Raw genomic sequence first — 27,834 nt, 5'->3', positions numbered from 1 at the left:
GTCAATTTGCTTGCAGCAAGTCCACAAAAACCGTGAGATAATCGTGCTGATAATCTGTTTGGCAATGTTGGTTTATTTAGTGATTCTGGGCGGAATTCTCCGGAGATCGATGCCGGAATCGGGAACGGCGATCGGGCGGAGAATGGCTTTCGACGCCGGAATCGGTGCAGGCAGCGGTTTGACATCGGATCGCGATTCTCCGCCCCCTCCAAATCACGTCACCGGGATGCGTGCCACGCGTAGCCGCAACGCCTTTGCCGCATCATCAGCTGGCCCAACCGCGATGCTCCGTCTCCGATGGGCTGAGTTCCCGATGGCGCAGGCCACGTTTAGTCCCACCGGTCTTGATCATGTCGTGCCAGCTGCTGACAGTGTCCAGCGCTGCCACACTGGACCAAGATCCATGCCGTGGCCGGGGGTTTCTGCTAGGGCTGAGGGGAGTGGTGGGAGGTGGCCAGGGAGTTGGCTGTGGGGTCGGAGTGGGTGGGTATGCAGTCCAGCATGGCCGGCATCCTCCTGACCGGTGGGGGTGTCGGCGTATACGTGGCTACAGCATGTCAGCCCTGCGCATGCGTGGTCTGGGACCCAGCGGTCCTCCGGCCATTCTCTGCACGATCCACCGGTGCTAGTCCCACACCCTACCAGAATCGGTGAGGGGTTCGAACCGATTTTCCCGTCGTGAAACACTACGGGTCTTCCGTTGAAAATGAAATGAAATGAAAATCGCTTATTGTCACGAGTGGGCTTCAATGAAGTTACTGTGAAAAGCCCCTAGTCGCCACGTTCCGGCGCCTGTCCGGGGAGGCTGGTACGGCACCGGCACTTAGCCGCAGGAACGGAGAATGCAGCCCCATGTACTCCACTGGACTTGCTGTGGCAATGTTATTTACTTGTTTCAATTAAACTTAACTAAAGCACATCCTATTGTGCCTCCATAGTTGAGAAGGGGGCATATGCACAAGTTTGATGTTTTCAGGTGAACTTCCACTTCCATGAGGGAACCATTCTAACACAAGATGTTTCTATTATTAATTCATCTCACCTCACAATAGTGCTAGTGGCCCGGAAGTAATAACTAGAACAAAATAGGTTCAAAACACAAGATGCAGCACAGGTTTTGTAGTCAGACCTTGTTTTTTAGAAATATTTTTATTAGGGTATTTTATAATAATAATAGCGACATAAACATGGTACAATAAACATTTCCACTCCCATCACAATCTTCACACACCTCAAACATAAACAACAGTCCCCCCCCCCCCCCCCCCCCCCCCCCCCCCTTGGGATACTGCACCTGCTGACATTTTAATTTTCCCCGAGAAAGTCAATGAACGGCTGCCACTTCCGGGTGAACCCAACCATTGAACCTCTTAAGGTGAACTTTATTTTCTCGAGCCCAGGCCTCCGCACTTGGGGGCTTCGAGTCCCTCCACATTAATAAGATCCGTCTCCGGGCTACCAGGGAGGCAAAGGTCAAGACGTAAGCCTCTTTCGCCCCCTGCACTCCCAGGCTTCCGACGCTCCAAAGATCGCCACCTCCGGACTTGGCACCACCCGTGTTTTGACTACCGTGGACATTGTCTTAGCGAAACCCTGCCAAAACCCTCTAAGCCTCGGGCATACCCAAAACATGTGGACATGATTTGCTGGGCTTCCCGTGCACCTCGCACACATGTCCTCTACCCCAAAAAACTCACTCATCCTGGCCACCATCATGTGTGCCCAGTGTACTACCTTGAATTGTATCAGGCTAAGCCTGGCACATGATGAGGATGTATTAACCCTGCTTAGGGCATCTGCCCACAGACTCGTCTCTATCTCTCCTCCTAGATCTTAACCAGTCATCTATCTTCAGCTACAAATCGATCTAACCTGTTAGATGGGGAATATATTTGTGAGTTTTAATACTATGATAGCCTGATAGGATTGTCGCCAAACTCAACACACAGTCTCTATGCAAATGTGTACAGTTTGGCTACAAGTTAGAAAGCATGTCTTCTCCAGTATTATTTCATCTTAGAACATAGAGCACACAGTGCAGAAGGAGGCCATTCGGCCCATCGAGTATGCACCGACCCACTTAAGCCCTCACTTCCACCCTATAACCCAATAACCCCTCCTAACATTTTTGGTCACTAAGGGCAATTTAGCATGGCCAATTCACCTAACCTGCACGTCTTTGGACTGTTAGGGAAACTGGAGCGCCCGGAGGAAACCCACGCAGACACGGGAAGAACGTGCACACTCCGCACAGACAGTGATCCAGCGGGGAATCGAACCTGGGACCCTGGCGCTGTGAAGCCACAGTGCTATCCACTTATGCTACCTTGCTGCCCTTTTATTTGCCTTTTGCTGCTGTTGCTCAAATGTTAATTTTCATGACACTTTTGTGCACTTGTATTAAATGTAATTCATCAAAGACTCCAATTGACTGTGACTGGCTGTAACAGTGAATTAGACACAGCAGCATTATTTCAACTTTCAGAACTGTAATGAAGCACCCAAACAGGCTGATGACCTCTTCTTTCCACTAGAGCTGTTGAGGCTCCTACATCACTGAGTCCAATTATTAGTAGGCAGAAGTCCACAACAGAGGAAAGAAAACACATTCTGCTTGGAGTAGAAAAATTGTGTTGGAAAAATTGGAAATGTCACACACAGTGTAGCAAGATGTTTATCCCCCAAAGCAAGAGGTTTTATTGCTAACATTCCATAAGCATCCGGTGGTACATCAGGAGGCGGGATTCCTCGCGCCTCTGCGCCACAATCGCGACCGGTGCGGGGGCGCAGAATGGGCGTCAAACCCGAGATCGGGTCCGACGCCGCTCCGGCGATTCTCCAGTCTGGCGTCAATTGCGCGCGCATGACTAACTTGGCGCTGGTCGGGGACCATTGGCGATTCACCAAGTGCAGCTGGCCGAGTTCCCGCCAGCGTTGTTCTCTCACGGTTGCACCCAGCGGGCACTCGGCATGGTGGTTGCGGACTCAGTCCCCGGCTGCCCTGGTGGGGGCGCGGGTGGTTCATTCACCGGGGGAGGCATCCAGGATGGCCAGGCTACTGATCGGGGGCCACCGATCTGCGGCGCGCGTGATCTGGGGGAGGGACTATGTTTTCGGTGCTGGACCACCGTGTGGGTCGCTGTGCGCATGCGCGGACCCCTGACCTGAAGTGCAGGACCGCGTATCGGTAGCTGGAGCTGCGAGGAGCACTCCGGGGCTCTGCTAGCCCCTTAAAAATCAAAGAATCACCCTGGACTTTCTCCAGGAAAGTCCAGAGTCATTCGCGTGTGTTTTTTCGCTGGCATGGGGACATAGCCCCATTATTGGAGAAGGCTAGAAGGCTGGAAACAGACGAAGCCTGTGTGGAATATAAGAAATGTAGGAAGGAACTTAAGCAACGAGTCAGGAGGGCTAAAAGAGGTCATAAAATGTCATTGGTGATGCACAATCAATGGACACGAAATGAAGGTGAAGTCCGAACGAAAGGCTTTAATTAGCAAGAAGTGGACCCGGCAGCAGACGTACAGGAGAATGGCTGGCTGCCGGGGAACACAGGTTCTTATACCCCGCCTTGTAGGCGGAGCTACCTTCCTCTTAGCCAATCGGGCTAACAGGCACACGATACCTGGGCCAATGGGCAGCGAGTCCTCTGCACCAATGGCATCTCACACTCGCAGGTACCGTAATACCCCTAGTCATACTACCACATTCAGCCCTTGTTGAGAAAGGAACCGGGGTGGGGGGGGAGTTGTGTGAATGGGAATGCGGACATGGAGGGGGGGGGGGGGGGGGGAGGTGTCCCATGCGAGTATATAAGAGACTGGTAGTATGACTAGAGATGTTGGACCGTACCATTTCATGGATGGCTGCCCACTGGCCCGCAACTATTTACAGGGTTGAGTCAAAGCACAGTAACTATGTACAGTTTGGAAAATGGAATAAAATAGGGAACAAGCAAAACAAGAGTCCATCAGCAGTTCACATGGATTCGATCAGCCGATCGGGTGCCTTGGACGTCCTGTGCGACCTGCGGAGCTGTGCCGGTGACGTTGGAGTGGTGTTCGTCCGTGACTCCGGGAGTGATGATCCTGTTCTTGCAGCTGCGTAAGTACCCCTAGTCCGAGCTAGCAGGGGCCAGGCCGGGAGGGTCATCGCTGTCCACTAGGCAGCGCGTGTAAGGGTGTCGGGGGGGGGGGGGGGGGCTGGTGCCGGAGGGTGGTGGCCGGGATCCGGTGGGTGCCAGGTCCTGTAGGGAGACCGTGTCCTGTCGACCGTCGGGATACTCCACATACGCGTACTGCGGGTTCACGGAGCAGCTGGACTCTCGACCAACGGGTCCGACTTGTGCACCCGCACGTGTTTCCAGAGCAGGATGGGCCCAGGGGTAGCCAGCCAGGTCGGGAGCGGGGTCCCTGAGGAAGACTTCCTGGGAAAAACTAGAAGGCGTTCGTGAGGCGTTTGGTTAGTGGACGTACAGAGAAGTGACTGGATAGAATGGAGGGCGTCTGGGAGGACCTCTTTCCAGCGGGAGACTGGGGGATTTCTGGACCATAGGGCCAGCAGGACGGTCTTTCAGACCGTACCGTTCTCCCTCTGGACCTGTCCGTTACCCCGGGGGTTGTAACTGGTAGTCCTGCTGGAGTCGATGCCCCTGCTGAGCAGGAATTGACGCAGCTCGTCACTCAAATGGAGGACCCCCTATCGCTATGAATGTAAGCGGGGAATCCGAACAGGGAGAAGATGCTGTGTAGGGCTTTAATGATGGTGGTGGTGGTCATGTTGGGGCAGGGGATGGCGAACGGGAAGCGGGAGTACTCGTCAATCACGTTGAGGAAGTACGTGTTGCGGTTGTTGGAGGGGAGGAGACCTTTGAAGTCCATGCTGAGACGTTCAAAGGGACGGGAAGCCTTTATCAGATGCGCTTGTTCGGGGCGGTAGATGTGCGGTTTGCACTCCGCGCAGATGTGGCATTCCCTAGTTACTGTCCTGACCTCCTCGATGGAGTAGGGCAGGTTGAGGGTCTTTATAAAGTGGAAGAAGCGGGTGACCCCCAGGTGGCAGAGGTCCGCATGGAGGGTTCGAAGGCGGTCCACTTGTGCGTTGGCACAGGTGCCGTGGGAAAGGGCATCAGGAGGCTCGTTTAGCTTCCCAGGACGATACAAGATGTCGTAATTGTAGGTGGACAGTTCGATCCTCCACCGCAAGATCTTGTTCTTTATCTTGCCCCTCTGTGCGTTGTCGAACATGAAGGCCACTGACCGTTGGTCTGTGAGGAGGGTGAACCTCCTGCCGGCCAGATAGTGCATCCAATGTCGCACAGCTTCTACTATGGCCCGTGCTTCCTTCTCGACCGAAGAGTGGCAGATTTTGGAAGCGTGGAGGGTACGGGAGAAGAAGGCCACGGGTCTGCCTGCTTGGTTGAGGGTGGCCGCCAGAGCTACATCGGACGCGTCGCTCTCGACCTAGAAGGGGAGGGACTCGTCGATTGCACGCATCGTGGCTTTTGCGATATCCGCGTTGATGCGGCTAAAGGCCTGGCGGGCCTCCATTGATGGGGGAACGTGGCTGATTGGATGAGGGGACGTGCTTTGTCGGCATAACTGGGGACCCACTGGGCGTAATATGAAAAGAAGCCCAAACTGCGCTTGAGGGCTTTGGGGGAGTTGGGAAGAGGGAGCCCCATCAGGGGGCGCATGTGTTCCGGGTCTGCGCCTATCACTCTGTTACGCACTACGTAGCCGAGGATGGCTAGACGGTCGGTGCTAAACACGCATTTGTCCTTGTTGTAGGTCAGGTTCAGGAGGAATTTGCGGTTGGGAGGAATTTTCAGAGGTTGGTGGTCCTGCTGGTCGTGGCCGCAGATGGTGACGTTATCGAGATACGGGAAGGTGGCCCGTAAACAGTATTGGTCGACCATTCGGTCCATCTCTCATTGGAAGACCGAGACCCCGTTTGTGACACCGAAGGGAACCCTTAAAAAGTGGTAGAGCTGCCCATCCGCTTCGAACGCAGTGTACCTTCGGTCACTCGCGCGGATGGGAAGCTGATGGTAGGCGGACTTGAGGTCCACCGTGGAGAAGACCTTGTGCTGCGCGATCCTGTTGACCAGGTCGGAGATACATGGGAGAGGGTATGCGTCCAGCTGCGTAAACCTGTTGATGGTCTGACTGTAGTCTATGACCATCCTATTTTTCTCCCCAGTCTTTACCACCAGCACTTGTGCTTGCCAGGGGCTGTTGCCAGCCTCGATGACCCCTTCCTTCAGAAGCTGCTGGACATCGGACCTGATGAAGGTCTGCTCCTGGGCATTGTACAGTCTGCTCCTCGGGGCGACGGGTTTGCAATCCGGGGTGAGGTTTGCAAACAAGGACGGGGGATCGACCTTGAGGGACACGAGGCTGCAGACAGTGAGGGGGGGCATTGTTGCTTGTTCTGGGTGAGTGTGCTTAACACTCAATTGGCTCTGTTTTATTCTTTAGCTCCAGAGTCGCCAGGTATCTTTATGATACCGCCACGAGGTTCAAGTTCAGATCAATGACTCAATACACCAGTTCGTAAGGTTCAATCAAACACATTTTTTATTTATACAGTAAATCGATACTCATGCAACTAATACTAATGGACTAAACTATTCCTACCACTATAAGCCAATACTTATCTTCGATAAGGGAACACACTGGATCAGGGAACAATAGCCTCTTGTTCTGTCCTGAGTCTGCAAGCTTCCCAGTTGGTACGGGCTAAGGGATCAGGAGTGTCTACTCTCGTAGCGTGCGTTGTATGGCACTTACTTGTCGGTGTAGCAATTGGCCAGGCCTCTCCTTCTCACGTTCAAGTTCTTCAAGAGCTGCTGCAAAGGTGTTCTGCTGGGAGGGTCAGCTAAGAGAGAGTGAACTTGGGATCTGTCCTTTATAGGTCACAGGGGCTTCGCGCCCATCTGGGCGGACCCTATACCTGCTTGCAATCGATTGGACCTCATACCAATCAATTGGTTTGAATTCCCCAATACTGGCTGTTTCCCGATCGCTGGGCGGTTCTTGGGGCTGTTTGTAACTTATTGTCCGGGACTCCTGCTGGCGCCTAAGAGTCTAGCTTGACCTTTGTTATTCGCGATTGTGTCCATTGTGCCTGGGAATCACCAGGAATCGCTCAATTAATATACGCAACTGTTAGTTTCAGTGCAGTCTGGTTTCTTTGCAGACAGAATACACAGGGAGATTCTGCAGCCTGCCTGTTTTCGTTACATTGTCCTGTTTTCCCTGCATGAATTTCAATTCTCCATTTTGTGTCGGGCAGTGGCCAACTTCGGTGGCTACAGCATAGGGCCGCCGAATTTGAATGTTAAGCTCTGGAGGTTACACTGGAAGTCTAACCCCAGGAGTGCTGCCACGCAGAGGTGAGGGAGGATGAATAGCTTGTAGTTTTTAAACTCCCTCCCTTGGACCATGAGGTCCGCTATGCAGCACCCCGTGATCTGTACCGAGTGAGAACTGGAGGCCAGAGCAATTTTTTGTTTAACCAGGTAAACAGGAAGAGCGCAGCGTCTTACCATGGCGGGGTGGACAAAACTCTCTGTGCTCCCGGAGTCCAGAAGGCAGCTTGTCTCATGGCCGTTGAGGAGGATCTTCGTGGTCGCTGTGGATAGGGTGCGAGGCCGCGACTTGTCCAATGTGACTGAGGCGAGTCGTGGCAGAAACTCAGAGTCATCAGGCAGGGAGTAGTCACCTGCGGGGTCCTCGGTGCCGATCCAAGATGGCGACGACCGTCGGCCGCACATGGTGGGGGGAGTCCAAAATGGCGGCGCCCGGGGATCGCACGTGGCGTTGGGGATCCAAAATGGTAGCACTCAGGGTTCGCACGTGGGGGTGGGGGCAGCGAGGTCCGCGGGCCGCACGGGGCCCCTGAGGAGAGCGGGGCGGAGGACCTGCGGTCGCTGCTTGGGACCGCAGCGACCGCTTTAGACTGGCAAACGGCCATAAAGTGGCCCTTCTTACCGCAGCCCTTGCAGGTTGCGGAACAGGCCGGGCAGCGCTGACAGGGGTGCTTTGCCTGGCTGCAGAATTAGCAGCGGGGCCCCGCGGGCTTATCGGGGTGCCCTGCGGCGCATGCCTGGGGGGGGGTCCGCGTCTGTGGGTGTGAGAGAAGTCGCATTCCACGCTGCCCAGGGGGTCGCCGCGCGGTCGGGCGTACGCGTGAGCGTTACGATTTGCAACGTCTAGGGAGGAGGCGAGGGCCCATGCCTCCATGAGGCTTAAAGTTTCTCTCTCCAACAGTCTTTGGTGGATCTGCGAGGACTGCATACCTGCAACGAAGGCGTCTCGGATCAGCAGTTCGGTATGCTCAGCAGCAGACACCTGTGGGCAGCCGCAGTTTCATCCCAGCATGAGGAGGGCATGGTAAAATTCGTCCAGGGACTCACCAGGTATCTGCTGCCTCGTGGCTAGTAAGTGCCGAGCGTATGAAATGTCCTTTAAGTAAGTCCATAGCTGCGTCGTAGTCTGTTGTGTCCTCTATGAGCGTGTACATGGCGGTGCCGACGCACGAGTGGAGGATGTGCAATTTCTGTTCCCTCGTCGGGACATTTTCGGCTGTGCTCATGTAACTATTGAAGCAAGCCAGCCAGTGCTTAAATGTGGCTGTTGCATTTGCTGCGGGCGGGCTGAGTCGAAGACACTCTGGCTTGATGCGAAGCTCAATCCTTTAAAATCTTGCTAATTAAATTGATGCACAATCAATGGACACGAAACGTAGGTGAAGTCCGAACGAAAGGCTTAAATTAGCAAGAGGTGGACCCGGCAGCAGACGTACAGGAGAATGGCTGGCTGCCGGGGAACACGGGTTCTTATACCCCGCCTCATAGGCGGAGCTACCTTCCTCTTAGCCAATCGGACTAAGAAGCACATGATACCTGGGCCAATGGGCAGCGAGTCCTCTGCACCAATGGCAGCTCGCACTCCCAGGTACCGTAATACCCCTAGTCACACTAGCACAATTGGAAAGGGTTGGCCCACTGAAGGACAGGCAAGCGAATCTATGTGTGCAGCCAGAGGAATTGGGCGAGGTACTAAATTAATAATTTGCATCAGTATTCACCAAAGAGAAGGAATTGGTGGATGTTGAGTCTGGAGAAGGGTGTGTAGATAGCCTGGGTCACATTGAGATCCAGAAAGACGAAGTGTTGGGCATTTTGAAAAATATTAAGGTGGATAAGTCCCCAGGGCCTGATGGGATCTACCCCAGAATACTGAAGGGGGCAAGAGAGGAAATTGCTCAGGCCTTGACAGAAATCTTTGGATCCTCACTGTCTTCAGGTGATGTCCCGGAGGACTGGAGAATAGCCAATGTTGTTCCTTTATTTAAAAAGGGTAGCAAGGATAATCCAGGGAACTACAGGCCGGTAAGCCTTACGTCAGTGGTAGGGAAATTACTGGAGAGAATTCTTTGAGACAGGATCTATTCCCATTTGGAAGCAAATGGTTGTATTAGCGAGAGACGGTTTTTTGAAGGGGAGACCGTGTCTCACTAACTTGATAGAGTTTTTCGAGGAGGTCACAAAGATGATTGATGCAGGTAGGGCAGTGGATGTTGTCTATATGGACTTCAGTAAGGCCTTTGACAAGATCCCTCATGGCAGACTGGTACAAAAGATGAAGTCACACGGCAAGATGGATACAGAACTGGCTAGGTCATAGAGAGTAGCAATGGAAGGGTGCTTTTCTGATTGGAGGGCTGTGACTTGTGGTGTTCCGCAGGGATCAGTGCTGGGACATTTGTTATTCATAGTATATATAAGTGGTTTGGAGGAAAATGTAACTGGCCTGATTAGTAAGTTTGCAGACGACACAAAGTTTGGTGGAATTGCGGATAGCGATGAGGACTGTCAGAGGATACAGCAGGATTTAGATCGTTTGGAGACTTGGGTGGAGAGATGGCAGATGGAGTTTATTCCGGACAAATGTGAGGTAATGCATTGTGGAAGGTCTAGTGCAGGTAAGGAATATACAGTGAATGGTAGAACCTTCAAGAGTATTTACAGTCTGAGAGATCTAGGTGTACAGGTCCACAGGTCACTGATAGGGGCAACACAGGTGGAGAAGGTAGTCAAGAAGGCATACGGCATGCTTGCCTTCATTGCCCGGGTCATTGAGTATAAAAATTGGCAAGTCATGTTGCAGCTGTATAGAACCTTAGTTAGACCACACTTGGAGTATAGTGTACAATTCTGGTCACCACACTACCAGAAGGATGTAGAGGCTTTAGAGAGGGTGCAGAAGAGATTTACCAGGATGTTGCTTGATATGGAGGGCATTAGCCATGAGGAAAGGTTGAATAAACTCGGTTTGTTCTCACTTGAACGACGGAGGTTGAGGGGCGACGTGATAGATAATGGGGCTGGTTTAGCACACTGGGCTAAATTGCTGGCTTTGAAAGCAGACCAAGGCAGGCCAGCAGCACGGTTCAATTCCCGTACCAGCCTCCCCGAACAGGCGCCAGGATGTGGCGATTAGGGGCTTTTCCCAGTAACTTGATTTGAAGCCTACTTGTGACAATGAGCGATTTTCATTTGATTTCATTAGAGGTCTACAAAATTATGAAGGTCATAGACAGAGTGGATAGTCAGAAGCTTTTCCATAGGGTAGAGGGGTCAATTACTAGTGGCATAAGTTTAAGGTGCGAGGGACAAGGTTTAGAGTAAATGTACGAGGCAAGTTTTTTACACAGAGGGTAGTGGATGCCTGGAACTCGCTGCTGGTGGTAGCAGGGACGATAGTAACATTTAAGGGGCATCTTGACAAATACATGAATAGGATGGGAATAGATGGATACGGACCCCGGAGGTACAGAAGATTTTAGTTTAGACGGGCAGCATGGTCGGCACAGGCTTGGAGGACCAAGGGGCCTGTTCCTGTGCTGTACTTTACTTTGTTCTTTGCTCTTATCCCGCCCCAGAGTTTTGAGTGATTTCAGGATTAGAGGCACATCCATTGCGGATCTAAAGGTATATCTGGCACTTATCTGCAGTTGTGCTACAAAGTACTTAATTGCCCAAAGTTATGCTTTACACAATCCTCATAGACACGTAGAAAGATCATTGAACAGAATTTTACAGTAGTTAGAATTTTACAATAAACAGAGTAGTTGCCTCACAAGTCAAGACCATCACTTGATTTATTAATATATCTGCTGGTCAGCACGGTGGCAGCGGGTTAGCCCTGTAGCCTCACGGCGCCGAGGTCCCAGGTTCGATCCGGGCTCTGGGTCACTGTCGTTGTGGACTTTGCACATTTTCCCCGTGTTTGCGTGGGTTTTGCCCCCACAACCCAAAGATGTGCAGGCTAGCTGGATTGGCCACACTAAATTGCCCCATAATAAAAAAAAATCATATCTGCTGATATTAAGGCTGAGGAAGCCCTTTGATAAAGGGTAGTATGATGTTCAATATGTAAATAAATCTTTTAAAATGTTGGTATATTAGAGACATATGGAACGACTTAACCACCACATTGCACCTGGCGGGGATCTGGGCACGGCAGTTATATAGCGGGAAAGGCCAAAATTGAGGTTTCTGCCAGGCGCAAATCAGTTTGCTATCTAACCGCCTGCTCCCGATGGTGAGTTCTGGATTACACCCAAATATTGTGAGCATATCATTGACCCCCAATCTGCATCCGCTTCCATCTCATGAGCAAGATTGAAGTTGAACGTAATGGCCTCCCTGTGTGAAATCACACAGGCGTTGTTTGGTACTCCATTTTAAACATGTGAAGCTGGTGAAATGGCTGCTGAGGAGAACTGAGGAGGTAGAAGGAGCAGTGCTCCGAAAGCTAGTGTTTGAAACAAACCTGTTGTACTTTAACCTGGTGTTGTAAGACTTCTTACAGGAAATTAAGCTAAGTGCAGTCTCAGCGGGGAAGGCCCTGCCGAGGCCAGAGAAAATAACCGAGTTCCATTCGATAGTGGGGTTGCAGCCCTGGGAATAACCCTGCTAAACCCACACACAATGGGACTCTTTTTTTCGTTAAATTGCTCCCACAGACTTCCTCAGCATTTACATCTCCCTCTCAGCCTTAAGGACTGAATCCCGAGGTAGGGGGTGAGCTCTCTTATATGAAAGTCAGCTCGCCATGGCGCAACGTGACTGATAAAAGCCAGGACACCCCGCTCCTCGGATCTACCCAGCTCACAACGCGTCACGAGATCTAACGCAATCTCGCGAGACTTTTGCGATGTAAATCCGCCCACTGTGGGCGGGATCATTATTTGGAAATTTAGCATAATAGAGCGAGACAACTAGTCTCACTTTAATGTGCAGTTTCCTGTGGCACCTCAGGCTTTGGGATCTATCTCCTTTGTCTCGGAGACCTTGGGAGGAATTCTCTGACCCCGCTGCCAGGTCGGAGAATCACCAGAGGGGCGGCATTAGTCCCGCCCCGCCGGCTGCTGAATTCTCCGGCGCTGGGGATTTGGCGAGGGCGGGAATCACACCGCGCTGGTCGGCGGCTGCTGGCAGCGCCCCCCTGGCGATTCTCTGGGCTGAGTGGCTGCCAGTTTTCAGTCGGTCCTGCCGGCGTAAATTAGAGTAGGTCCTTAGCAGCGGGACCGGGCAGCCTCCGTGGTCCTTTGGGGGGGGGGGGGTACAGGGGATCTGGCCCCGGGAGGTGCCCCCACGGTGGCCTAGCCTGCGATCGGGGCCCACCGATCCGCGGGTGGGCCTGTGCCGTGGGGGCACTCTATTCCTCCGTGTTGTCTGCTGTGGTCCACCGGCATGGCTGATGTGGAGAAGATCCTCCCTGTGCATGCGCTGGGATGATGCCAGCACACGCTGGCGCTCGTGCACATGCGCTAGCTCGCACCGGTCTGCGGAGGCCCTTCGGCGCCGGTTGGCATGGCGCCAAGCCCCTTCCCCACCGGCCAGCGTGCGCAAACCACTCAAGGGCAGCCTAGTGCCCGAAGGTGCGGAAGACTCCGCACCTTTGGGGCGGCCCAACGCCGGAGTGGTTCACGCCACTCCTCGCCGCCAGGACACCCCCCCTCCTCCGCCCCACCGGGTAGGGGAGAATCCTGCCCAATGGTTGAGCGCTCTTTGGTACTGGCCTCCACAAGCAGAACAGCATTCATGGGGGTCCCCCAGGGGATCGGGGAGCCCAAGCTACATGCCCTTTGGGCAGAGTGGGCCCTGGTGCTGCTGGTGCCATCTGACATCCTGGCAGTGCCACTTGGGTGACAGCCTGGCAATGCCAAGGTGCTTCTGTGGCACTGCCAGATAGACATGGGCAGTGCCACGTTGGCACTACCAAGCTGATGTTTTTTGCGTGCGGTGATCGGGCTGGAGGTGCCCTGTCTGGGTGTTGAGGGGTGGGGGACCTTCTAATTGTGCTTTCTGGCTGGGGTGGGGGGGGGGGGGGGGGGGGGGGGCGGGGGGGGGGTCAGTGGTCACTTCGGGAGTCTTGGAGATCGTGGCGCCATTTAAAAATGGCATCCTGATCACTTGCTTCACTAGGGAGTTCCGCCAAGCAGAGCTCCTCAGTGTACAAAATGAGGCTATGTGCGGCCTCGGTCACGCGTTCCCCGCCAAGGCTCCTTATAAAAAGCGAATTGCAGTGTTTGGCCATGCGTTTCTTGGTGCTGCAAGTGCTGGGAAACACGCAGCTAAACACGCTCATGTCTGGAGCTCACTCAGTTGCAGGGTTTACTGGAAGGTGATGTTTCAAGGAATCACCAGTTGCTTACAGTACCGTTGGCGCTCCTCAGCCAGACCCACAAGGCAGTGGATACAATTTGACCCAAAGCAGGGAGCTGGTTGATGGGCATCAGGATGTGTCCATCAGCTGGTGGGCCTGCACATTACATCTCTGGGGCCAAGGCTCTTTCTACGGCTGCAGCATGCCTAATTACCTTTGTTGCCATGAGAATGCACTACAGCGGTTTTTATGATGCAGGGGCTGTGTACTGGCAGGAGAAATATAAGCATCAGTTCCCACTTCATAGTAATCAAGCAGCCAATAGCATTGGATGATGCAACTACACTTGACACATAACATCACCCTGTGGCAAACCGCTGAAATACACTTTTTGAAATGTATGAATATGCAGAAACACATTGGCATTGAAAGTAGTATAGAGGGGGAGAGTTGCCGAATAATAGTCTGAATTGAGTGTAAGATTTTACTTTTACAGCTGAATTCTGAAAAACACACAGCTTGTTTGCCAAGAAGTTACATTTGGCTCCAAATTCTGTTTGGATCAGAATTACCCTTGGCTCTGAATTTCCAGATGAAACATAAAAGTAGCCAAGTTGCCGATCATGGTACCACACTGCCTAACAATCAGCAATCCAACGTAAATGAAAACAGGGACACTCAGAAGGAGTGACTGCAAACCAGTTTTGGAACAAAATAAAGACAATAAATGCCCAAAAAGACTTCAGCAACTTGTTCCAGTTGGCTTTCTGCCAAAGCCAGTCAACCTGAAACTACCTTGTGGCATGCACGAACCACTGAAGGTCACTGCCCAAAGAACAAAATAGTGCCGGATTCTGGAAACTTGAAATAAAAAGAGAAAATGCTGAAATATCCTCAGAAGGCCAGGCAGCATTATTAGCGAGCAGAATATTTCAGGTTACAGCTCCTTATGGCAGTACTTTTTAATTCTCTTTTCTCTTCATGGTAAATTCCTACGTGCAGGAATTATACATAAAACTCCGTTGGCTGTTATTGCAGATTAAACTTATTGGTGCTCCAAGCATTGCACCACCTAAAAAGGAAAACCTTACCGACATTCTAAAATTAGTCACAACTGGAAAATACACGTTCATAGTTTTTGGTCTATGTTTGCAATAAAAGCAGGCAAATTAGGCTGCCCACTAATCAAACACATGGATTACAGATTGCACACTAGTTTGTGATAGTTCGTCCACATTTTGCCTCATTATTCAGCTCCTGCTGCGACCCTGGGCTCCGCCAAATCCTTCTGAAGACCGTCACATGAAATTACAGCTCTAAACTTGTCCAATTCATGCAATTTAACTGGACACAAAAACAACTGATACCTTCATAACTCGGCACTGACTCATTCCAGAGATCTCCTCGGCTCAAGGAATCCAAAATCATGCCTCACAAAACTCTTCTCCAATTAAAGGCTTTTTGACTGAGGAGGGGAATATATTCAAAACAGCTGTGTGCAATTTTTCCCACGTAGAAAAGGAACAAAGTTTTGTTTGATGGGAATTGCACTACTGCATCATTGTGTTCAGCAAATACCAGGAAAGAGGATTGCCAAACTATTTTCTACGAAGGTCTTGGCCCTTTATTCCATGCTAATGTAATTATTTTAACATTAACTCATGTACCTACAAAGACATCTGGCTTATCCTTCCTCCATAATCCATTAAGAAACACTGAGACGTCTTTGTAACATTGTAACCATTTACAAAAGAGGCAGGATTTAGTGGTGTTGACGTGTGTCCCGCCCAGCAGTTGGAGAACTATTGCCTTTCTGCTGGAGGCCCAACACTATTCCAAGGTAATCTAGGCATTGACCTGGACAGCGTCGGGCCTCCCATTGAATTCAGCAGCAACACTAGGAGCAGTGGCCACTGTCTGTTTTGTGCTGGTGCTACATCGGAAGGGTGCAGATATGGTGTGGACACCATTCAACACCAAGATGTTTCATGCAATTGACAGTTGGGGAAGGGGTGGGGGAGTGTGGGGTTATCTTATGAGGAAAGGTTGGACAGGCTAGGCCTGTATCCATTGGAGTTTTGAAGAATGGGATGTTATCTTATTGAAGAAGGTAAAATCCTGAGACAGCTTGGATGCTGAAACTATATTTCCCCTTGTGGGAGAGACGAGAACCAGGGGGCATGGTTTAAAAGTGAGTATTCCAGAGAAGACTAAGATGAGAAGAAATTTATTCTCTAAGAGAGGATGGAACTCTGGAGTGTGGAGGAGGCAGAGCCAATGAATATTTTTAAGGCGGAGTTTGGCGGATTATTGACCAACGAGGGAGTCAAAGGTGATTGGCAGTAGGCAGAATGTAGAGTTGAGGTCACGATCAGGTCATTCATGATCTCATTGAATAGTGGAGCAGGCCCAAGGGGCAGAATAGCCTACTCTAATGCATATATTCGTATGTACATCCAAAATGGTATCCGTACTCCGAAAATGGAAGCTTTACAGGGCTGTATTTTGTGAGGATACAGTTGATTTGAATGTAGTAAATGCTGAGGAGTTGGAAGATCCAAAGTCATGAGTAATAGTTGTGGTAGTCTGTACTGTATAAAGATGTGTTTTACAGTAAGGCCCCTGTACTACAGGTACGGGGGTAGATCCCTGCCTGCCGGCTCCGCCCAGTAGGCAGAGTATAAATATGTGTGCTCCCCGTACAGCAGTCATTTCGTCAGCTGCAGTAGGAGGCCACACTTCTCTGTGCAATAAAGCCTCAATTACATTCTACTCTCATCTCATTGTAATTGATAGTGCATCAATTTATTACACAGAAGATTTTCAGAGATGGACCTCCGCATCAAGCCGGATTGCCTGCAGCTGCATCCTCAAGCAGACAACACCAAAAAGAACATTGGCTAGCCTGTTTTGAAGCATACACCGGCTCTGTGCCAGACACAATCCCAGAAGTACAGAAGGTCCAGATTCTGTACACGAGGCTGAACTCCAACAGTTTTCCCTCGCCCAGGACGCGCTGACCTACGAAGAGGCCATAGCCTACTGAAGGAAAACTATGCTCAGCGAACTAACAAAATCTACGCCAGGCATCTCCTCTCCACGCGGCGCCAACTTCCCGATGAGTCTATGGAAGATTTCTGTGCCCTGCTCGCCATAGTTAGAGACTGTGACTGCCAGTCCGTTACTGATGAGAGACGCATTTGTTACGGGCATAGGGTCTGACTACATTTGCCAGCACCTCTTAGAAGGGGCCACGCTTGACCTCTCGGCGACCAAAAAACTAGCGCTCTCACTTACGGTCGCCTCACACAGCATTCAGGCCTATGCCCCCGACCGCGTGGTCCACCCCTCCTGTGCATCGTGGACCCCACTGACGGCCACCCCATCATGGACTCCATCAGCGACAGCCCCCAGCCAACCCCACGCCTGCGCCGTGCAGCAGCCAACCAACCCCGGGGGACCCAAACGCTACTTCTGTGGACAGTCAAAACACCCCCGGCAGCGCTGCCCAGCGCGGAGCACCCTCTGCAAGGCCTGTGGCAAGAAGGGACATTTCGCTGCAGTGTGCCAGTGCTCAATCGCCGCTATTGGCCCGGCACCCCCACGTGCGGCCAGTGGGCACCATCATCTTCCTCTCCTCGGAACACGTGCGGCCCATGGGCGCCGCCATCTTGCTCTATTCACATCACATGCGGCCTGTGGGCGCCGCCATCTTGCCTCCCTCCGAACTAATGGGTGCCGCCATCTTGCTTGCCCCAGGATACATGTGGCCCAAGGGAGCCGCCATCTTGCCTCCCCCAGGACACGTGCGGCCCATGGGCGTTGCCATCTTACCCGCCTCAGGACCCCTGCCAGTCGGGCACCTCATCAGGCCGCTCATCGCCTGCAACCGCCGAAGACCAGCCGCGTCACGCCTCGGTCACGATTGACCAGTCTCGACCACTCAACCTCGCAACCCCTTCAACAAAGGTGAAGGTCGACGGGCATGGGATCTCCTGCCTGCTGGACTCCGGGAGCACTGAGAGCGTCATTCACCCCGCTATGGTAAGGCGCTGCTCCCTCGCAGTACACCCCACTAACGAGAGAATCTCCCTGGTCTCCGGATCCCTCTCCATGGTAATCCGGGGATCCTCCCTCACCGAGGATTGCCACCCTCACCGTCCGGGCCGTGGAGTTCAGTGGCTTCCGCCTCTGCATCCTCCCCAACCTCTGTGCTGCCTTGCTACATAGCCTGGACTTCCAGTGCAACTTCCGGAGCCTAACCCTGAAATTTGGCGGGCCCCTACCACCCCTTACCGTTTGCGACCTCGCCATCCTTAAGGTTGACCCGCCTTCCCTTTTTGCAAACCTAACCCCAGATTGCAAGCCCGTCGCCACCAGGAGCAGACGGTACAGCGCCCAGGACAGGACCTTCATCAGGTCTGAAGTCCAGCGGCTGCTTCAGGAAGGTATCATCGAGGCCAACAACAGCCCCTGGAGAGCCCAAGTGGCAGTGGTGAAAACCGGGGAGAAAAACAGGATGGTCGTTGACTACAGTCAGACCATCAATCGGTACACGCAGCTCGATGTGTACCTCCTCCCACGCATATCTGATATGGTCAATCAGATTGCACAGTACCGGGTCTTCTTGACAGTGGACCTGTAATCTGCCGACCACCAGCTCCCCATCCGCCCATACACAGCGTTCGAAGCAGATGGCCGCCTTTACCACTGTCTTAGGGTTCCCTTCGACGCCACCAATGGGGTCTCGGTCTTCCAACGGGAGATGGACCGAATGGTTGACCGGTACGGACTACGGGCCACTTTCCCGTACCTGGACAATATCACCATCTGCGTCCATGACGCCAACCTTTCCAAATTTCTCCACACCGCCACTCTCCTCAACCTCATGTATAACAAGGAGAAGTGTGTGTTCAGCACAAACCGATTAGCCATCCTTGACTATGTGGTCCAGAACGAATTTCTGGGGCTCGACCCTGATCACATGCGCTCCCTCATGGAACTCCCCCTTCCCCACTGTCCCAAGGCCCTCAAACAATGCCTGGGGTTCTTTTCGTATTACGCCCAGTGGGTCCCAAACTATGCGGACAAGGCCCACCCACTCATTCAATCCACCATTTTTCCCCTGACGGCCGAGGATCACCAGGCCTTCAACCGTATCAAGGCCGACATCTCCAAGGCCGCGATGCACGTGGTCAACGAGACCCTGCCCTTCCAGGTCGCGAGCGATGTACCCTCCATGCCTCCAAAATTCGGCACTCCTCCGTCGAAAAGGAGACCCAAGCCATTGTTGAAGCTGTGCGGCATTGGAGGCATTACCTGGCCAGCAGGAGATTCACTCTCCTCACTGACCAACGGTCGGTTGCCTTCACGTTTAATAACACACAGCGGGCAAGATCAAAAACAATAAAATCTTGAGGTGAAGGATCGAGCTCTCCGCCTACAACTACGAGATTTTGTATCACCCCGGTAAGCTCAACGAGCCCCCCGATGCCCTATCCCGAGGTATATGTGCTAGCGCACAAGTGGACCGACTCCGGACCCTGCATGACAATCTCTGTCTCCCTGGGGTCACCCGTTTTTATCACTTCATCAAGGCCCTCAAGCTAACCTACTCCATTCAGAAAGTCAGGGCGATTACCAGAGACAGCCAGGTCTGCGCAAAGTGTGAACCGCACTTCTACCGGCCAGACCGCGCGCGCCTGGTGAAGGCCTCCCGCCCCTTTGAACACCTCAGCGTGGTCTTCAAAGGGTCCCTCCCCTCCACCGACCAAAACACGTACTTCCTCAGTGTAGTCGATGAATATTCCCGATTCCTCTTTGCCGTCCCATGTCCCGACATAACGTCTGCCACCATCATCAAAGCCTAACAACATAACAACATAAGAATTAGGAGCAGGAGTAGGCCATCTGGCCCCTCGAGCCTGCTCCGCCATTCAATGAGATCATGGCTGATCTTTTGTGGACTCAGCTCCACTTTCCGGCCCAAACACCATAACCCTTAATCCCTTTATTCTTCAAAAAACTATCTATCTTTACCTTAAAAACATTTAATGAAGGAGACTCAACTGCTTCACTGGGCAAGGAATTCCATAGATTCACAACCCTTTGGGTGAAGATGTTCCTCCTAAACTCAGTCCTAAATCTACTTCCCCTTATTTTGAGGCTATGCCCCCTGGTTCTGCTTTCACCCGCCAGTGGAAACAACCTGCCCGCATCTATCCTATCTATTCCCTTCATAATTTTATATGTTTCTTAGATCCCACCTCATCCTTCTAAATTCCAACGAGTATAGTCCCAGCCTACTCAACATCTCCTCATAGTCTAACCTCTTCAGGTCTGGGATTAACCTCGTGAATCTCCTTTGCATACCCGCTAGCGCCAGTACGTCCTTTCTCAGGTAAGGAGACCAAAACTGAACACAATACTCCAGGTGTGGCCTCACTAACACCTTATACAATTGCAGCATAACCTCCCTTGTCTTAAACTCCACCCCTCTAGTAATGAAGGACAAAATTCCATTTTCCTTCTTGCTCACCTTTTGCACCTGTAAACCAACTTTCTGCGACTCATGCACTAGCACACGCAGGTATCTCTGCACAGCAGCATGTTTTAATATTTTGCCATTTAAATAATAATCCCTTTTTCTGTTATTCCTACCAAAATGGATAACCTCACATTTATCAACACTGTATTCCATCTGCCAGACCCTAGCCCATTCACTTAACCTATCCAAATCCCTCTGAAGACTTTCGGTATCCTCTGCACTTTTCGCTTTACCACTCATCTTAGTGTCATCTGCAAACTTGGACACATTGCCCTTGGTCCCCAACTCCAAATCATCTATGTAAATTGTGAACAATTGTGGGTCCAACACTGATCCCTGAGGGACACCACTAGCTACTGATTGTCAACCAGAGAAACACCCATTAATCCCCACTCTTTGCTTTCTATTAATTAACCAATCCTCTATCCATGCTACTACTTTACCCTTAATGCCATGCATCTTTATCTTATGCAGCAACCTTTTGTGTGGCACCTCGTCAAAGGCTTTCTGGAAATCCAGATATACCACATCCATTGGCTCCCCACTATCTATCGCACTGGTAATGTCCTCACAAAATTCCACTAAATTAGTTAGGCACGACCTGCCCTTTATGAACCCATGCTGCGTCTGTTGCAATTTCCCTAGCCATCTCTTTTAGCACTCTGGGATGCATTCCATCAGGGCCAGGAGACTTGTCTACCTTTCGCCCCATTAGCTTGCCCATCACTACCTCCTTAGTGATAACAATCATCTCAAGATCCTCTCCTGTCATAGTCTAATTTCTATCAGTCACTGGTATGTTATTTGTGTCTTCCACTGTGGAGACTGACCCAAAAAACCTGTCCAGTTCCTCAGCCATTTCCTCATCTCCCATTATTAAGTCTCCCTTCTCATCCTCTAAAGGACCAATATTTACCTGAGCCACTCTTTTTTGTTTTATTTATTTGTCGAAACTTTTACTATCTGTTTTATATTCTGAGCAAGTTTACTCTCATAATCTATTTTACTCTTCTTTATAGCTTTTTTAGTAGCTTTCTGTTGCCCCCTAAAGATTTCCCAGTCCTCCAGTCTCCCACTAATCTTTGCCACTTTATATGCTTTTTCATTCAATTTGATACTCTCCCTTATTTCCTTAGATATCTACGGTCGATTTTCCCTCTTTCTACCGTCCTTCCTTTTTGTTGGTATAAACCTTTGCTGAGCACTGTGAAAAATCGCTTGGAAGGTTCTCCACTGTTCCTCAACTGTTTCGCCATAAAGCCTTTGCTCCCAATCTATCTTAGCTAGTTCTTCTCTCATCCCATTGTAATCTCCTTTGTTTAAGCACAAAACACTAGTGTTTGATTTTACCTTCTCACCATCCATCTGTATTTTAAATTCCACCATATTGTGATCGCTCCTTCCGAGAGGATCCCTAACTATGAGATTATTAATCAATCCTGTCTCAGTACATAGGACCAGATCTGGGACCGCTTGTTCCCTCGTAGGTTCCATTACATACTGTTCTAGAAAACTATCGCGGATACATTCTATAAACTCCTCCTCAAGGCTGCCTTGACCGACCTGAATAAACCAATCAACAAGTAGATTAAAATCCCCCATGATAACTGCAAACACCATCTTCGCTCTGCTCGGTTTCCCCGCCTACGTCCACAGCGACCGGGGATCCTCATTCATGAGTGATGAGCTGCGCCAGTTCCTGCTCAACAGGGGCATTGCCTCGAGCAGGACAACCAGCTACAACCCCAGGGGAAACGGGCAGGTGGAGCGGGAGAATGGGACGGTCTGGAGTGCGGTCCAGAAATCTCCCAGCCTCCCGCTGGCAGGAGGTCCTCCCTGACACACTCCACTCCATTCGGTCGCTCCTGTGCACCGCGATTAATGAAACCCCCCATGAACGTCACTTTGCCTTCCCCAGGATGTCCACCAACGGGGTTTCGCTCCCAACGTGGCTGGCAGCTCCAGGACCCTTTCTCCTCCGTAGACACGTGTGACTCCACAATGCGGACCCATTGGTTGAGAGGGTACAGCTACTCCACGGCAACACGCAGTACGCTTACGTAGCGTACCCCGACAGCCGCCAAGACAGTCTCCCTCAGAGACCTGGTGGCAGCTGGTTTCACACACACCCCCACTCTGCCCCGGCGCCACCCTACCTTCCCCCGGCGCACCCCACCGCAGCCCCCGCTCCAGGACAATCCGTCCTCCCCTTGCTCCTACCCGGGGATGAGGAGGATTTCGACACGTTCCCGGAGTCACCGAAGACCAAGCCGCCGCCTGAGTCACTACCAGCAATGCGGTGCTCTCGACAGCAGATCAAGGCACCGGACCGCCTGAATTTGTAATATTCTCTGTAATTTTAAACGCAATTTGTCTGTATATAGTTCTCCACCATCCCCGCTAGACTCATTTTTTGACAGGGTGTGAATGTGGTCGTCACCACTGATGTATATACTGGATATATATGTGTTTTATGGTAAGGCCCCTGTACTACAGGTATGGGGGAAGATCCCTGCCTGCTTGCTCTACCCAGTAGGCAGAGTATAAATATGTGTGCTCCCCGTACAGCAGCCATTTCGTGAGCAGCTGTCGGAGGCCACACTTCTCTGTGTAATAAAGCCTCGATTACATTCTACTCTCGTCTCGTCGTAATTGATATTGCATCAATAGTTGCATAGAACTGCATCACATGTGGGATTTTACAGAAGTTAATTTGCATCAGATTTTTTTTTAATCCTTTGCCTGTTGCTTGTATCTCTTTTTCCCTTAATCTAATCTCTTCCAATTCCTGGAAATGGATTGGCTCCCTTATTGGTCCGCCTTTGTTAATACCAGAAGTTAGTGGGTTCGGGTCAAGTTTGATCATTTTTATGTTTTAACATGACGGCCAACCCCAGCCCTCCTGTTTTTGGAGTCTGCTCAATGTGTCTCAGTGAGGATCGTGTAATCAGACTAGTTGAAGAGACTCACTATTCCTTGTTCTGCTTAAAGGTGTAAAAGTCCATTTCATTATAGCAAACAAAAATAATAATGCTGTACACAGTTTTGGTTTCTTTTTTAATGCCTCATTGACATGACCAAGGAAAGGGAAATCCTGCATTATCTATGCACTCTTTCCAATGGAGAATGTAGAATTTCATCCAATGTGGATTCACCCTAGTTATTAGTTTTTCTTCACATTCATCATCTGGGGGCTGGTTTAGCAGGGCTAAATAGCTGGCTTTTAAAACAGACCAAGGCAGGCCAGCAGCGTGGGTTCAATTCACGTACCAGCCTCCCCGAACAGGCGGCAGAATGTGCCGACGAGTGGCTTTTTACAGTAACTTCATTTGAAGCCTACTTGTGACAATAAGTGACTTTCATTTCATTTCATTGTCTTTTGGATGATAAACCACCATTATGTTATCAATCAGGATGCTTTATTATGCTACAGTTTTTGGACGTGCAATATATTTCAGGCTGGATCTCCGCCTTCAGAATCCAGTTTCATGCATGAAATCGGGACTGGCACCAGTTCTGCGATTCTCTGGTCCCCGAAAAGAGGGATACTCGGGGAATACGCTGCACTGCGCTCCCATCACCTGTGGCCATTGCTTGAGGTCGCCCCGCTATTCTCTGCCCCCGACCGGTCAAAGTCCCAATGGCGTATTTCTAATCTGGTCCCGCTGTTCGGGATACCCACAAGGTGGCTGCGGTCCAGGTCTGCGGTCTGAGTCTTACCGCGGCCGCCATAGTCGGGGCGGGCCGATCGAAAGGCGGGGGGGGGGCCTCATACAGGACTGGCCTTTATTGTACGGGCGGTCTGGGTCGGGCGCTTGGCCAATTGGGGGCACTATTTCCGCGGTCCAGGTCCACGGTCTGAGTCAGCCATGGAGCACGGCGGGGCCGCTGCAGACCGCCGCTGTGCGCATGCGTGGCCTTTGACCCGGAAATGTGGGGGGCCATATCGGCTGCTGGAACTGTGAACTCCACGACGTCTCCCTGCTAGCCCCCTGCAGGGCTGTGAATCTGTGGCCTTTTGATGCCAGTTTTTCTGGCGTAAAAGATCACTGTTTTCACTACAGCCCCTCATGTAAACTATTTTCAGAATTATTGGGCAGAATATTCCTACATTTTTGCAGAGTGTTACTTTCAGTGAGAAGACCAGTGTGTAGCTCTTCAGCTGCACAGCTGAGTTTTCTCTCCAGATTCACTAGCATTCTGTGCACAGGGAATTTGGGGACCTGGGGCAAGATTCTCCGTTAGCCGACACCAAAATTGGGAAAGGCGATTGGGCGGAGAATCTGTTCCCACGCCGAATTCGCGGCAGGTGCTGAATTGACACCAAATCGCAATGCTCCAGCATCTCGACAGCGGCGTTAATGCTTTCCGTTACAGTATACACCGTTTGCATGTCATTAGTGGGTCCAACCAGGTATTCCCAGGGGCCTCCGTGATTCTCCGTCACTGATGGGCCAAGTTCCCGACGGCGTGGTTCACTTGTGCTTTTAAAAATCGTACAACCAGTGCGGTGGCTGCTGAGGGACATAGAGGGGGTTTGCTGACAGTTGTGTCACTGGATGTGGGGCTTCTGCCAGGGCAGGGGGGAGTAGTGGATGGTGGCCAGGAGGTGGGCTGTGGGGTCGGGCTGGACAGAAATGGAACGCCATTGCTGCAGCCGGAAAGGTAGCTATGCAGCTGCACACGCCACTAACAGCCCATTTTAAACTTAGTGTCATGGTCGTATAGGTGTTACCACAGGCCACCCCCCTGGGTACTCTCTGACCCCAGCCGATCTATTAGCTGTCTGGTCACGCTCCAGCACAACCAGTGCCATCTTGTTGGCTGGAATGAGTGTGTGTATGTGGGAAGTGTAATGTATGTGTGCAGCTGCAGCTTGTCAGCCTCCTGAGTGTCGATCGTGAACCCGGTGAATCTCGCACCGTTTTTAATCAAAGTCAATTGTGTTCCACACAGCACCGGTGCTAGCCCCTCAACTGTAGCAGAATCGGTCCAGGTGCGGCGCCAGTTTTTCTGTCGTAAAAGTCCATGGATTTGCATTGGCGTCAACACTCAGTCTCAGAAACGGAAAATCCTGCCCCTGGTTTTTGCAGTGATTCTGGCGGGGCAGGGCCTGATAAACCAGCAATGGCTGGCTCCACAGAGATTGAGGTGCCAACTTTAAAGGGCTTCCCAATCTACAGTTGAAATAAACAACCCCACACCGACAGGATTTGGGGTGACGCCCAGCATACAGGCAAAGGAGCAGCCTGCTCTCCCCACAAACCTCAAGGTACAATCCCCAAAAGGCACTGAGCAACCCGCGCCCTCCACCACAAGCATCTGGGCAACCCTTCCACACAAGCATTGGGGTGCCCCCCTCCTTAACAAAGGCATCGGGAAAACCACCTCCCACAAGAATCAGGGCGATCCCCCTCCACATAAAAATCAGGGCATCTCCAAATAGCGCTCCCTGGATCAGCCATGCTGGCACTTCCATGTTGATATTGCCAGGGTAGTTCCAGGGGTCAGTGGCATGGCATTGCTTTGACATGTCTCCCTCCATCCTGGAGACATACTTACCTTTGTGCTCCCAGCGGATTCCCCTCGACTGCTTCAAGTTTTAAAAAAGTTGTTGTAAACCTTCCAACGTGATATCAGCAAGCTATGAAGTGAGGAGGGGAACATATTGTAGGAAAGTCCAATAATTATATTAAAATTTATTAAAATTTAATAAAATGGGATTCCCGCCCATACGTTACTTCATGGGCAAGGGGTGTGGAAAATCAGGAAATTAGATTTTGCCGGCGAGAATCTCGTTTCCCCGGCTCTCACAGGAATTTGGGTCCACTTAGCCATTTATGCTGATGGCTAATGAGGGCTCAAAATTGCTCCCAGCATCTATGATTTGACCGCTAGCCTTTTCCTTATAAACAAAATGGCGTTCTGGTAATAACGGAACTAAAGGAATCCATGTTTGCTGAAGATTGGAAATTAAACACATCAGCTGTTTCACGTATCAGTATTTTTCTGGAGACTGCAAAAGTCAAGCATAGTTTTATATAAATTATACATTGAAAACACTGGGTGCAGATAATGGAAATTTCCATAAAACATCCAATTCCTTTTACAATGCATTCCTTTCTTGAAGTGTCATGTTGATGCCACATTGTTATATTTGAATAATGTATTGATTTTCATGTTTGCTTCAGCTTTCGTTCTGGCCTTCCGGTGATGCTATTAACTTGTCAACTGTTTGAACAAGGAATACTGTCCTGAGTGAGTGTGCCGCATATGATGCACATAAGACAACTAAATTTTAGTGATGATTCAAATTAGTCTATTAACAGGCATTTTGATCTGAACATTGATGTCAGTTGGCTGCCATTAGCTCAGTTGGTTGGTCAGTTGGTTTGTGATGCAGAGTAAGGCCAACAATGTAGGTTCAATTCCTACACCGGCTGAGGTTGTTCATGAAGGCCCTACCTTATCAAACACGCCTGAGGTGTGGTGATCCTCAGGTTAAATCTCCACCAGTCAGCTCTCCCCCTCAAAGGGGAAAGCAGCCTATGGTCATCTGGGACTATGGCAACTTTACTTTTTTAAGTCTAACTGCACTTTCTCTTTACAAAGGCTCTGATGCCCAAGTCTCTCACGAGGACAATTCAACTAGTTGTGCTTAAATCTAAGGAATACTTCTAGTCGTGGAAGAAGCCAGTGCTTCATATCCTCTTCCAGGCTCATAAAGGCTCATTTCCTTGGTGGCTGCAGCAGTGTGATAAGGCTGGGTAGCCATCGGCATTTCCAGGATGGAGCATCACCAAAGGTGTCATAAAGCTGTGAAAGCAACTAATCACCTTAAATGGTTATCACAACACTTAGGAAATGAAAAGCGTCTAAATTAGATCATTTAAAAAACATTTCATGGAGCAAATTAAAGATTGGGGCCGGAATTCTCCGACCTCTGGGATCCTATTTTCCCGCTGATGGTGCAACCTCGCCCTCAATTTTCCCGGCAGCGTGGGATGGAAAAGGAGCGGGAAGATAGAATCCTGCCTCCAGCGAATGGCTTGCCACTGCAAAGCAAGCTACTGGGGGACTGGAGAATCCTGCCCAGGAACGTACAAACGGGATGAAGGTAGAAGATAAATTATTTAGATTTTTTTAATTATTAAAAATAAGTTCAGAAAAATTAATTCACCATTTAAGAGAACGCCACAATTATAAAAGTTTTTTTTCCAGTGTAGTTCTGTTGTTCATCAAATTTTAATATATCCTTTGCTATTAAAAAGCCAGTCACACCCGATTAAACAATTATAGGGTTTCCAATGGTGATGTGGGAGCTGAAAAGTTGAAGTTCTCACTGATTTAATGATTGCTGGTTCTATGGGGTTACACACCACATCTGTGTTGCCGTCCTGAGTAACAGACTGGTATTCCAGCATTTCCACGCTATCTGCGTACACCTGAGATGCTGAAGTTGCCGTTAGTTACAGAGGGCAGTGGGCAGTGATAGTGCACCAGGGTCTGGTTTAGCCCAATGGGCTAAACAGCTGGCTTGTAATGCAGAACAATGCCAGCGGCGCGGGTTCAATTCCCGTGCCGCCCTCCCCAAACAGGCGCCGG

This window comes from Scyliorhinus canicula, chromosome 1 (genome assembly GCF_902713615.1).
Source record: "Scyliorhinus canicula chromosome 1, sScyCan1.1, whole genome shotgun sequence".
NCBI classification, from domain to species: Eukaryota; Metazoa; Chordata; class Chondrichthyes; order Carcharhiniformes; family Scyliorhinidae; genus Scyliorhinus; species Scyliorhinus canicula.
The sequence above is the reverse complement of the archived record's forward strand: the minus strand, read 5'-3'. Positions refer to the sequence as shown.